Genomic DNA, 12,266 nt, shown 5'->3' on the forward strand with positions numbered 1-12,266 from the left:
CCTACTCTTTGACTATAAACCCTGAAAGTCAAGGGTAAGTTATGGAATGTTTCCAATTTATGGAATATTACTTATTTAATACAACTTAACTTTAAAAAAAACCCTAAATTTTCCTGTATATCATTTATTGCAGGGTATTATTTGCTAATTCCCTATGTACCGTACAAGAACTAAGAAGAATGATTTAACTCTGATGTCAGCCCTCTGAATGACCGGAATAGTGTTGCCCTAGTCTATCTTGACACGAGCTATAAAATGTATATTTCTGAAAATACAAAGATTTTTTTAAATATAAGAAAACTCATTAATGTCACAAAAATGTATTATGTTATAATTATTTTTGTTATATTTATGTTTATTGTAATTATAAACTATGAATTATAACATAATCCTTTGACATACCAATCAGTCAAAAAGCTTTGATTCAAAAAGTAGAAAAGACACCTCTCCTGACTTCCTGGTTTTTCCAAACACAAACATTTGTCTGCGGAGAAAAGTTGTAGGTGGTATGTATTTCCAGAGGTGTGTGATCAAATGTCCAGCAGATGGCACTGTATATAGTCAGGTCTTGGAGTGTCCTTACTGCCTTCCCTTGCTTAGCTCTATCCGGTTTCTACCCGATGATTGCTACCAAATCTAAAATGTCCATTCACTGTTTTTGTTCCTGGACTATCAAAGGGGTTGGGTTGCCCCCCACCTCCAACCTTTGTATGGAACCACAAAAGATCCTGAATAGTCAAAGCAATTCTGAGAAAGAAGGACAAAGCTGGAGGTATCACACTCCCCGATTTCAAATTATAGTACAAAGCTATGATAATCAAGCCAGTATGGTATTGGCATAAAAAAGGAAACACATATCAGTGGAACAGAACTGAGAGCCCTGAATTAAACCCATACGCATATGGACAATTGATTTACAATGGAAGAGCCAAAGAACATACCATGTTAAAACAAAAACCAAAAAACAAAAAACAACCATCTCTTTAGTAAGTACTATATGAAATGTAGACAACACAGGAAAAAGAATGGAACTAGATCACTATCTTATACCATATACAAAAATTAACCCAAAATGGGTGAAATACTTGAATGTCAGACCTGAATCACGAAATTCCTAGAAGAAAACACAGATGGTAAGCTCCCCAGCATCAGTCTTAGGGATACTTCTGTAGCTCCAACTCCAAAGGCAAGGAAATAAAGCAAAAAATAAACAAATATGATTACATCAAACTAAAAAGTCCTTGTACGGTGACAGAAACCATTACCAAAACAAAAGGTAACCTACTCAATGGGAGAGGATTTCACAAATCATATATCCAACAAAGGATTGATATCCAAAATATATAAAGAACTCCTATGATTCAACAACAAAAAGCCCAATTTAAAAAATGAGTGAGGTTGAGGCATCTGGTGGCTCAGTGGGTTAAAGCCTCTGCCTTCGACTCAGGTCACGATCCCAGGGTCCTGGGATGGAGCCCCGCATTGGGCTCCTTGCTCACCAGGGGGCCTGCTTCTCCCTCTACATGCTACTCCCCCTGGCTGTGCTCTCTTTCTTTCTCTTTCTCTCTGACAAATAAATAAATAAAACCTTAAAAAATGAAAAGATCTAAAACCAGAGCAAAACAAATAAAACACATAGATACGGAGAACAGATTGGAGTTTACCAGAGGGGAAAGGGGGATGAGGGGAGGGCAAAAATGGGTGAAGGGAGTCAATTGTATGGTGATGGATGTTAACTTTTACTGGTGATCCCTTTGTAGAGCATACAGATGCTGAAGTACAGTGTTGTACACCAGAAACTTACATAAAGTCATATACCGATTTTATTTTAATAAAAAAAATGCAAGTTTTTCCTTAATGCAATGAAACAGAAAAGGGATGTTCAGGTGAAATTCCAAGAGCAAAGGGAGAGGCATAGCAACTGCAGCCAGATGATATAAAGTGACCTATTACCCAAAAGTTGCTGTAGTTTGTCGACTGATTTCTCATTACCCTTTCGGTGAGTCACTCTGGCTGTCCGACTTCATTCCGGTTTGTAAAAGTGCATCACTTATAAGAATCACCATCGAGAAAGAAGGAACTGGCCATAATCCATGAACAACAAATAGCCATTCTTACTTTTTCATTTTGTATTTCAAAATTTTCACTGTTTAGAATTGTTTTCTTTATATCATGATTAACTATTGTTTTCTTCAATGATAAAAGAAAGTATAAACAACAACAACAAAAACCCACAATGATATCTCTCCAGTCCTAAGATACCTCAACCCAGGACTCTGGGCTGTAATGTCATCTCATTATTCAGTTTCCTTAGAAGTAAAATATTAGAGGGGCACCTGGGTGGCTCAGTAGGTTAAGCGTCTGCCTTTGACTCAGGTCATGATCCCAGGGTCCTGGGACCCAGTCCCCAGTTGGTCTCCCTGCTCAGCACACACACACACACACAGAGTTGACCTTCAAACAATGCGAGGATTTATGGCACTGACCCCTATACCGTTGAAAATCAATGTGTAACTTTGAGTCCCCAAACCTTAACTACTGATAGCCTACCATTGACCGAAGCCATACTGATAACATAAAGTCGATTGGTACACATTTCATATGCAATATGTGTTATGTACTGGATTTTTACAATAAAGTAAGCTAGTGAGACGAAAACGCTATAAGGAAAATCATAAGGAAGAGAAAATACATTTACAGTTTTAAGAAAAGTCTTCAAATGAGGGAAACCGCACAGTTCAAATCCGTGTTGTTCAAGGGCCATATACATATATATATATATATATATATGTATATATATATTTTAAAGAATCTGCTTATCAAATTAATTGATATCAAAAGGCTTTGTGGACATAGCAGGATTTATTACCGTTTATGTAAGGAACAGGGAAAGGAGGAGTTGCCATGCACACACATAGCACCAGACTTCATAAATCTCGGTTAGCCGGTTGCTGTTTATCTAAATTCCCCCTTCCGCCCCACTCTCATCCCATCAGAGATCCCGTCTCTCTTCCTCTTCCCTCTGCTTCCTTCTACTTTTTTTTTTTTTTTAATGCAGACTACTTGAGAGCTGGCCAGCTTTTACTTTGCTAAGGGCCTGTTAAATTTTTTTTTTTTTTAAGATTTGACTTATTTATTTGTCAGAGAGAGCACAAAGCAGCGGGAGAGGCAGGCAGAGGGAGAAGCAGGCTCCCCACTAAGCAAGGAGCAGATACAGTACTGGATCCCAGGACCCTGGGATCCTGGCCAGACATTTAACCGACTGAGCCACCCAGCCATCCAGCGCCTGTTGAGTCTTATTTCAACAAGCCAGTCTCTCTCAGGAAGGCAAGATGGGGGCTGCAAAATGAGTCATTGGATAAAAAATAGTAACTTTTGGGCACCTGGGTGGCTCAGTGGGTTAAGCCGCTGCCTTCGGCTCGGGTCATGATCTCAGGGTCCTGGGATCGAGCCCCGCATCGGGCTCTCTGCTCAGCGGGGGGCCTGCTTCCCTTCCTCTCTATCTGCCTGCTTCTCTGCCTACTTGTGATCTCTGTCTGTCAAATAAATAAATAAAATCTAAAAAAAAAAAAAAATAGTAACTTTTCCAGATCGTTATGTTGCACACTCGCTTCTCTACTTTCCCATGTGAAACTAATTATTAAGATCCCAAAACAGAGCCATAAAATAATTCAAGTGGTTTTGCAAAAGTTTAAACAATTTCAAGTTGAGTTTTACTGGCATTCGTATAAATCTCTGGGCTCTTTTCCCTCCGGTATGCTTACCTGCCTTCCACCAGATGAAAGATAGAGGATTCTGTGCAAGACTATGTCATCTCTTTACACCGAGACTTATCTGTGTTTGCCCTTTCACTTCTTTTCACCGTAAGTCCCCCCACATTCCTCTTCTACAAGAAGTATGAAAGAGATAAAGGATGGCAGACAAGAAATCAGTTTTTGGCTACTTGCCTCAGCTTGACTGTCCATGCTCATCTGCTAACATGTATATCTAGTTTACACTTTGCAACTTAAAAAAAAAAAAAAAAAAAAAGAGCCCAAGCAGACAACAGTGTAGTTTGTTTTCTTTTTTTTTCTTCTTTTTCTTATTTATTTATTTATTCATTTATTCATTTATTTTTTTTGACAGACAGATCACAAGTAGGAAGAGAGGCCCAGCAGAAAGAAAGGGGGAAATAGACTTCCTGCTGAGCAGAGAGCCAGATGCAAGGCTTGATCCCAGCCCAGGACCCTGGGATCATGACCTGAGCCGAAGGCAGAGGCCTTAACCCACTGAGCCACCCAGGCGCCCCAGCAAAGTTGTTTCAATGTTAAGAAGACTGATTGTTAAGTTTTTGAGTTTCGGGATCATTTGATGGAAGTCACCTGTTTCCCAGCACTGTTCCTTACCTTATCAGGTTTTTATAACCTGTTTTCCAAGGCCAGAGATCATACTCATCCATTAAGTCTCCCTTCTACAAATTCATACTATTGAACGGAAGAATAAATGAGGAGTGTGTGTCTTAGTACTAACTCATTTCCAATGCTGGGGATAGGAAAAAAGTAATAATAATAAAGGAATTTTAAAAATGCCTGTCATACGAATGACAATTCTACATTTTTATTAAATTCAACTTGATATTTTATCAAACACTTCTTGTATGCAAGGTCTTTGCTAGGTCCTGGGGATACAAATGCACATGAGACAATTTCTTTGCCTCTGATGAATTTGGGATATAGACAGTAAGATAATTTGCCAATAATTATCAAGAGTCATAAAGATGTTCCCACAGCCATTTGTTTTCAAGGTAAAATTCAGTACAAACGACATGAAAATAAGAAACTCAATTATAGCATTAATCACGAGCAAAAGAACTGGAAGAACTTGTATAGAGATCAAGAGTAGGGTATAGCTAAATAAAGATTGAAATGAAATATCATCATTTAAAATAATAATTGTGAAGACAAAATCAAAAGATTAACCCTACAGATATTCTACTCATATTTACTAAATTCAATTTCATTGTGAAAGCATGCTCAATCTCATTTGTATAGTTAATCAGACAGATTTAAGAACAAATATACTCTAAGAAGTATAATATATGGGGCTAGATAGGGCCAGGGAGAGTATGGAAATTAGGAGAAGGAGAAGTTATTTCTTTTAAACAGACTGTAATTATACACTGGCCATTAAGAGAGGAGGCTCCATAACATAATTCACAAAGTTTTGGGGTAACAGCTCATTAAAGGCTGTGTGATATAAACATTTTCTTTGGAACCCAAAGTTTAAATTTATGCAGCTGAAGCTCAGACTGTTTCTATGACTTCTTCTTCTTCTAACCTCCAAAATACAAAAAAGTATAAGTGACCTATATTCTCTGCACAGAACCCTTAATTTTCTTTAACGGAGAAAAATGCTAAATGTACATTTTTATTTAAAAACAGCCAAAAAATAGTCTTATGAAGACCAAGAGCTGAATGAAATTAAATTATGGTATCTCAAGTACATAGAGTATTACACAAGAATTAGCAGGACAATTCTATAAGTATGTTTCCTAATTCAATAAGTAAAAGAAAAAAATTAAAACTACAAATTATTGATCTGGAACATACTATTTATAAAGTACTGGGAAAGGCAGAACAAGGGTTAACATTAGCAGTCACATGTCTTCATTAATTTATTCACTCATGAGTGAATTAATAGATTCATTCATTAATTCATTCATTCATGTCTAGAGCCCCCAGAGGTGTAAAGACCCTTTGGTGTCAAAGTTCATAAGGGATCAGCACAAAGGACCAAGAGGGGAGACATGTTGAGTTTTATTTTCAGTTTCTGATCGGGTGTTCCATAGCAGGCTTACCTAAGTTTCATTGGAGCAAATCACTTCAAATATCCTATTTCTTAATCCTTTTGACAGAAATTAGCCACCATGGCAGGAAAAGAGATTTTACAAGGATGATTATGCAATGTTATACAGATCGGCCAATACTGCATGATATTCAATCTCTTTGAAGAGCCTGGTGTTCCTGCTTTGGAATGACTCAATGAAATGTCCTCCCCATGGTCTCTGGGGAGACTTCCCTTTTGTCCCACCTATCTGTGGTTCTTCAACCACACCCAAACGTTGCTCCCACTCTCCGAATTTCCCAATTCTCGAGTATTTGTCACCCTGAGTTATGAGAACACCCCCATTCACTTTCACACACTTAAACAGTTATGGGAAAATTAGTCATGTTGTTAGCTACTGGAAAATAAATCTGTGATGATTTTTTCTGGACTATCACAGAATATGCTTCCTCGAATTCTGCAATCCAGGTGAGGTAGCCTGGAACAATCGAAATGCTATAGAGATAAGAGCTAGAAAACAGAAACAGGAGGGTGAAGTGGCCAAGAGAGGAAAAACGCTAAACCGAAGTTGAACCGCAGATATAGATACCAATCACGTACAAAGCTGTGCCAGCTGTGAAAAAGGCTACAAATTGAGTAAGATGTAAGCCTTCTGGAACCTAAAGAAGCTTATGACCTAGTGAGAAGGATGGATATTAAGTGTGAAATGCCCACTGAGAAATACAAACAGAGGTAGGATCACAAAGTGAAGAGTGATTGATTAACCCTGCATATGACAGCATGTGGGAGATGGAACTGGTTAAAATCGTGAACTTTGTAGTCAGAAAGGCCCGGGTTAAAATCCTTACTCTGCCATCTATTGGTTGTCTAGTTTTGTGATCTTAAGCAACTTACTATCTCAAACGTAGAATGGGTTTAATACTAATAATTATCTCATAAGATCACTGTGAGGCTCAATAAACTCACATACAGATACTGTGTAACACCGTAAATGTTCCACACATTCCCTACTGTTAGTAAGTTACGACAATGGCCAATTAGGAAAAGCCTATATCAGAATGATTATAAGGTCATTGTTTTATCTTCTATAGTTCAGTTCCATGCAAGAAGTCAGATTCTCAAGGTCCAAAAAGCAAAACAGGCCAAAAGTATGAAAAAAGACGAGCCACATCATTTTGCCTACTGTCATGGTCTTCGTCTACTGCCCCTGTTCCCAGACACAGGAGCCTTCTGAGTCCAGATTACATGTCATCGTTCTGTGAAGAATTCCTTGAGTGGAGTTAACACTGGCTCGTCCAGGTTTCCATAGCAGTTGGGGTCCAGCTCTTGAATCGTAACCATAACCACAATCATAATACCAACAATTTATTGAGCACATGTCACTACTGTTCAAACTCTTATCTCTGGTGCATCCCTACAATGCCAAATTATAATGGCAATGATTGCTCCCATTTTGCAGATAAGGAAACTGAGCACTACCTAAGTCAAGAGAGTTGTCTAAGCCCACCAGGCAGAAGATGAGACTGAGATTTGAACAATGGTCTGACTGATGCCAAAGCCCAATCTTAGCTGTTCGCCACATTGCCTCCTCCTTTCCACATATTACTTAAGCTATTGGTTTAAATGTCAGGCTTCCCGACCAAAAACTCTTAGGGACTAGAGGCTTTGCCTCGCACATCGATGTAATCTATATATCTCCAGCAATTTACATAAGAGCTGACATGTAGTGAGCCCTGTTTGCTCATCAAAAGAAATGAATGAATGAACAAATAAACCAATGAACTTTAACGCTCAAAACATTCAGTAGAGGTAACACATCTAAGTTTACGCACATTCATCTTGTATCCTGTGATCCTGCTAAATTAATTTTTTACAGCTTTTTGTGGATTCCTAGGATTTTCTGCATGTACATTTATGTCATCTGCAAGTAAAAAAAGTTTACTTCTCTCTTTCTAATATCAGTGGTTTATTACCAGTAGTTCATTCTTCACATTGTTGTACAGTGTCCACATCAACTTATAGAATACAATCCCTTAAATATTGGGGAATTTCATTAGATTTCTATGTTAGGGTAATATCCAAGTTGGTGTAGTGAAAAGACCCCAAATTAGAGTTTTCCAAATAAAATGAAGATTTATTTCCTCGTATGCAACTTTCTTGAGTAGTTCTGGGAAAGGGAGTGCCTGTGTGTTCCATAAATGGTACTATTCCCTAGGCTGCCATCCTGGTCTGCAGGATCCAGACTGGTCTCTGAACGGAGGAAAACAGGAAGTCCAGATGAAGCGATTTTCTGTTAGGAAAGTAGGGGGGAGTTGTGCCTATCTCTTCTAGTCACATTTCACAGGAGAAAATGCAGTCACCAGGCCTCAGTAACTGAAGAGGAAACTGGGCCATGTCATCTCTAGCTGGGCAGGTAGAAAAAGGTAGAAACACTTGGGAGCAATTATCAGCACTCTTCAAGAGTAAGTGCAGTAATACTTTTCTTACCTATTATAAACTTGGATCAACGGAAAGAAAACCACACCCCGTTCTGGTATGCGGAAATGCCCTGAGCAGAACAGACAGAGCAAGTCTCCAAATTCTGGTGACTCTTCCATAGGAGAGGCGAGCGAGTGGCTCCACTTCTAGAATGCTCTAACAGCAGTGTGAGCAAAATTAGGGAAATAAAAAGCAAGCTTGCGTTGTGGTTTTCCCCTGGCACGCTGGAGTTTTTCCTAGGCTGCTGCTGGAAGAAAATGAAGCACATCAAAGATGTGGAAAGATGGGAGGAAGCCATGAGGAACAGACGCACCGGCTATGGCTACGGGGCGAAGTGACAGCTAAGGGCAGGGATGGAGACGGAACACAGCAAGGAGAAGGCACAACAGTCTGGGATCATTTAATGCAGAGCAAATATCCCTAAGCACCCCTGAGTGTTTTCTGAAGGCCTCACTGTGTGGCTGCCAACTACCACCAAGTGATGTTTGTGAGGACAGACTGTGTGGCAGTCCTCTCTAGAAGATGAGGATAGGATCCTGTATTACTTATGTCGTTTCCATCTCTCTTTCCTCTCCTCTCCACAACTCCCCTTACCAGAAACCAACCTTAGGATAATTTTTGTACCAGTTAAATGAGATGTAAGCGAATGCTAAAAATATATATATATATATCTATATATATATATATCTTTAATGAGAAAAAAAATCTTAAAGGGGTTCCTATAACCTAATGGAATGATTGCTATGTGATCAGGAAGAAAGGTTAAATGGCCCAATATTCACAGAAGGATGTATTTAGTACAGTTAATAAAGATATAGTTAGTAAATAAAATTAAAATGCTTCCAAGTCCCAAGGGCAAACTTTACTTACCCAGATAGCCTCCTTACCCAATAGAATTATGAAAATCAGGTATTGATAGGTTAAGCCTCGGGAACTTGGCATTTAATAAAGGTTTTCATTCTTTTCCATGCTTTATTATGCAGAGAAAACATAGTTGATGAAAATGTGTTAATGGATATGTTTAGAGTAATGATTGGTCATCACTCTGTGTGTGTGTTTTGCTTTATTTGTTAGTTTCCAACTTCAGAATAAAACCTGGGTTGAAGAGCAAGTGTTTCTGGAGCAGATTTTTCAATCAAGTTAAAAACGTCATTTACCGTCATTTCAAGAATTTGTCCAAAGGAGAAAAGTGGTAGTGCAGATAGCTCTAAAAGGCAGTAACGAGAAAGCAATTTATATTCTAAGATTATGTGTCTGTGTGTATGTGTGTTTCTGATATTCTTAGTATCCTCAGCATTCTGAGCAAATAACAAGGGAACACTCTATGGAAAGTCTGACTTATAAAAGCTACAAAGCTTCTGGCTTCCCCCTTGGCCTCAGGAAAGCGAAAAATGAAGAGAATTGGGTTCAGTTCAGTTCCACCCAACAGGATCTTTTGTAGGTCTACTCTACTGATTAGTAATTTTAAGTAGCAGAAAGCATAGCCAGCTTCAGCCTCAGAGGGGGGTCTGGCATAATAACATAGAGCAAGGAGGCATCTGGGTCTCGGGAAAAAGGAGCCAGCAAGACTGGAAAGCTGGCAGAGCTCTGTCCGCCTCTCGCTGCATGACTTCCTTCCTGCATTTGCACCTCTCGGTTCTCAAGGATTTTCTCTGCTTCTTCAGACAGAAGACAAAAGTTGACCTGTTATAGGTCTACCTAGACAGACTTGTCATGTCTGAATCACAATTCCAAATTTCCAGGGTAGGAAAACATAGTGGCCCAGTTTATTTTAGGTTTCTATCAGCTCTGGTGGGTGTGGCGAAACCACACGTGTTGAAGTGGCTACAAGGGAAGATCCCCTAAAGATGGAGAGGTGGACTTATTTCATTAAGCATGATACCCTCTAGTTCCATCCACGTCGTCGCAAATAAGTCAATCGGAGAAAGACAACTATCATATGATCTCCCTGATATGAGAAAGTGGAGATGCAACATGGGAGGTTAAGGGGGTAGGAGAAGAATAAATGAAACAAGATGGGGTTGGGAGGGGGACAAACCATAAGTGACTCTTAATCTCACAAAACAAACTGCGGGTTGCCGGGAGTAGGGGGGTCGGGAGAGGGTGGTGGGGTTATGGACACTGGGGAGCGTATGTGCTATGGTGAGTGCTGTGAAGTGTGTAAACCTGGTGATTCACAGACCTGTACTCCTGGGGATAAAAATATATTATATGTTTATAAAAAATTAAAAATTTAAGAAAAAAAATGATGGAGAGTTGGATCCCAAAGGAAGGAGATGATTTAGGAGTGAGCAGATAGTCTCTAGACTGTCCTCTTACATTATATATTTAGCCCAGAATAAGCTTTGTGGGAACAAAAGAGATGCTTATAATCCATTTTAACAAAGGTCACAATCTCATAAACCCACATATATACATGAAGGAGTAGAAATTACTAGTATGATTAAGGACTGAGTAATGGTTTTGACCAAAAGGGACTGGTTATAGCAGAGACATGACGGAACTTTCTTTATTTTTTTAATTTAAATTCAATTTAATTAACATATATTTTTTGTTTCAGAGGTAGAATTTAGTGATTCATCAGTTGCGTACAACACCCAGTGCTCATTACTTCAAGTGTCCTCCTTAATGCCCACCGCCCAGTTACCCCATCCCCCCACCCGCCTCTCCTCCAGCAACCCTCAGTTTGTAGAATCATGGGGGAACTTGCAATGAAAGGACATGGGTTCAAATCTTAGCTCTGGCTCCTCCTACTCCTTATATATCCTCAACGGGTCAGGGATTTTTCATTTGTGGCCATCATTTTATTTGTAAACCATAGAGGATTCTATTTTATTTAAAGACATTTTGTGATACTTAGGCTCAGTACCTACCAAATATCTACCACACTAGGACTACAGCTGTTTGGTTGGACAAGTACGTGGTAAGACCCAGAACTTCGGTAAAGCACTAGACTACGTGTTGGCAATGGAAGGAAGGCACGGGCATTGGTTGTCCTTGGGGAAACCACAGTCTGTGGCCATCGGAGTGGGCAAGAGACAGATAATTTCCGTGAAAGGCCGTATCTTTGTTGACTATGATTCTGGATGGGACTGGGGTTGATCTGGGAAGGTTTCAGGGAGGTAGTATGACACAAGCTAGGCCTTTATCAGGTAGATGGGATTTTTTTTTCCTTAAAGATTTATTCATTTATTCGAGAGAGAGAGAGAGAGAGAGAGAGCGCGCACAAGCATACATGTGAGGGGCTGAGGGAGAAGAAAGAGAACTTCAAGCAGACGCCACGCTGAGTGCAAAGTCTGACGAGGGGCTCAATCCCACGACCCTGAAGTCATAACCTGAGCCAAAACCAAGGTCAGGCACCTAACCGACCGTGCCACCCAGGGGTCCTGGGAGATGGGATTCTAACAGGAACATTTCGTATCAAACTGAGGTAAAACCTTGAACAGAGCTGACTTAACTCTGCAAGATGAGAGTTGACATTTTCTGGGGTAAGGAAGCTAAATCACTAATTTCAAAGACCATTCCCAAACATGGCTGGGCTTAAATAAAGGGGGTAAAGGAGAAATCTACACTTTTGAAGCAGGGTTTTTCTTGGTAAAGGAAGCTAGGAAATCCACAGAGCAGACCATCCACCTCTGGGCAATTAGAGCGTATTTTCAGTGCTCAGTGAAAATGCAAACACTCAAGAAACACATTATTTGGTTTAATCATGTAATTTAAGAAAATTTACACCACAAACGAACAGTAGGTAAGTTTCAAAATCACTTTTTGTTAGATTTAGCTGTGGCGGGGGTGGTGAGGGGAGGATAAAAAAAGGAAGAAGGGACAGCAGCGTTTGACTGCTCTGACCCTGGTGCTTTGATATGCTGGTCAAGACTTGCCAGGACTATTTACCATCTCAGAACAATTTGTTCATTTCACTCAGAAATTAGAAGTGTGTTTTGGCCAATAATTCTAAATTTATT

Source organism: Neovison vison, chromosome 10 (assembly GCF_020171115.1).
Source record: "Neovison vison isolate M4711 chromosome 10, ASM_NN_V1, whole genome shotgun sequence".
Taxonomy (NCBI): Eukaryota; Metazoa; Chordata; class Mammalia; order Carnivora; family Mustelidae; genus Neogale; species Neogale vison.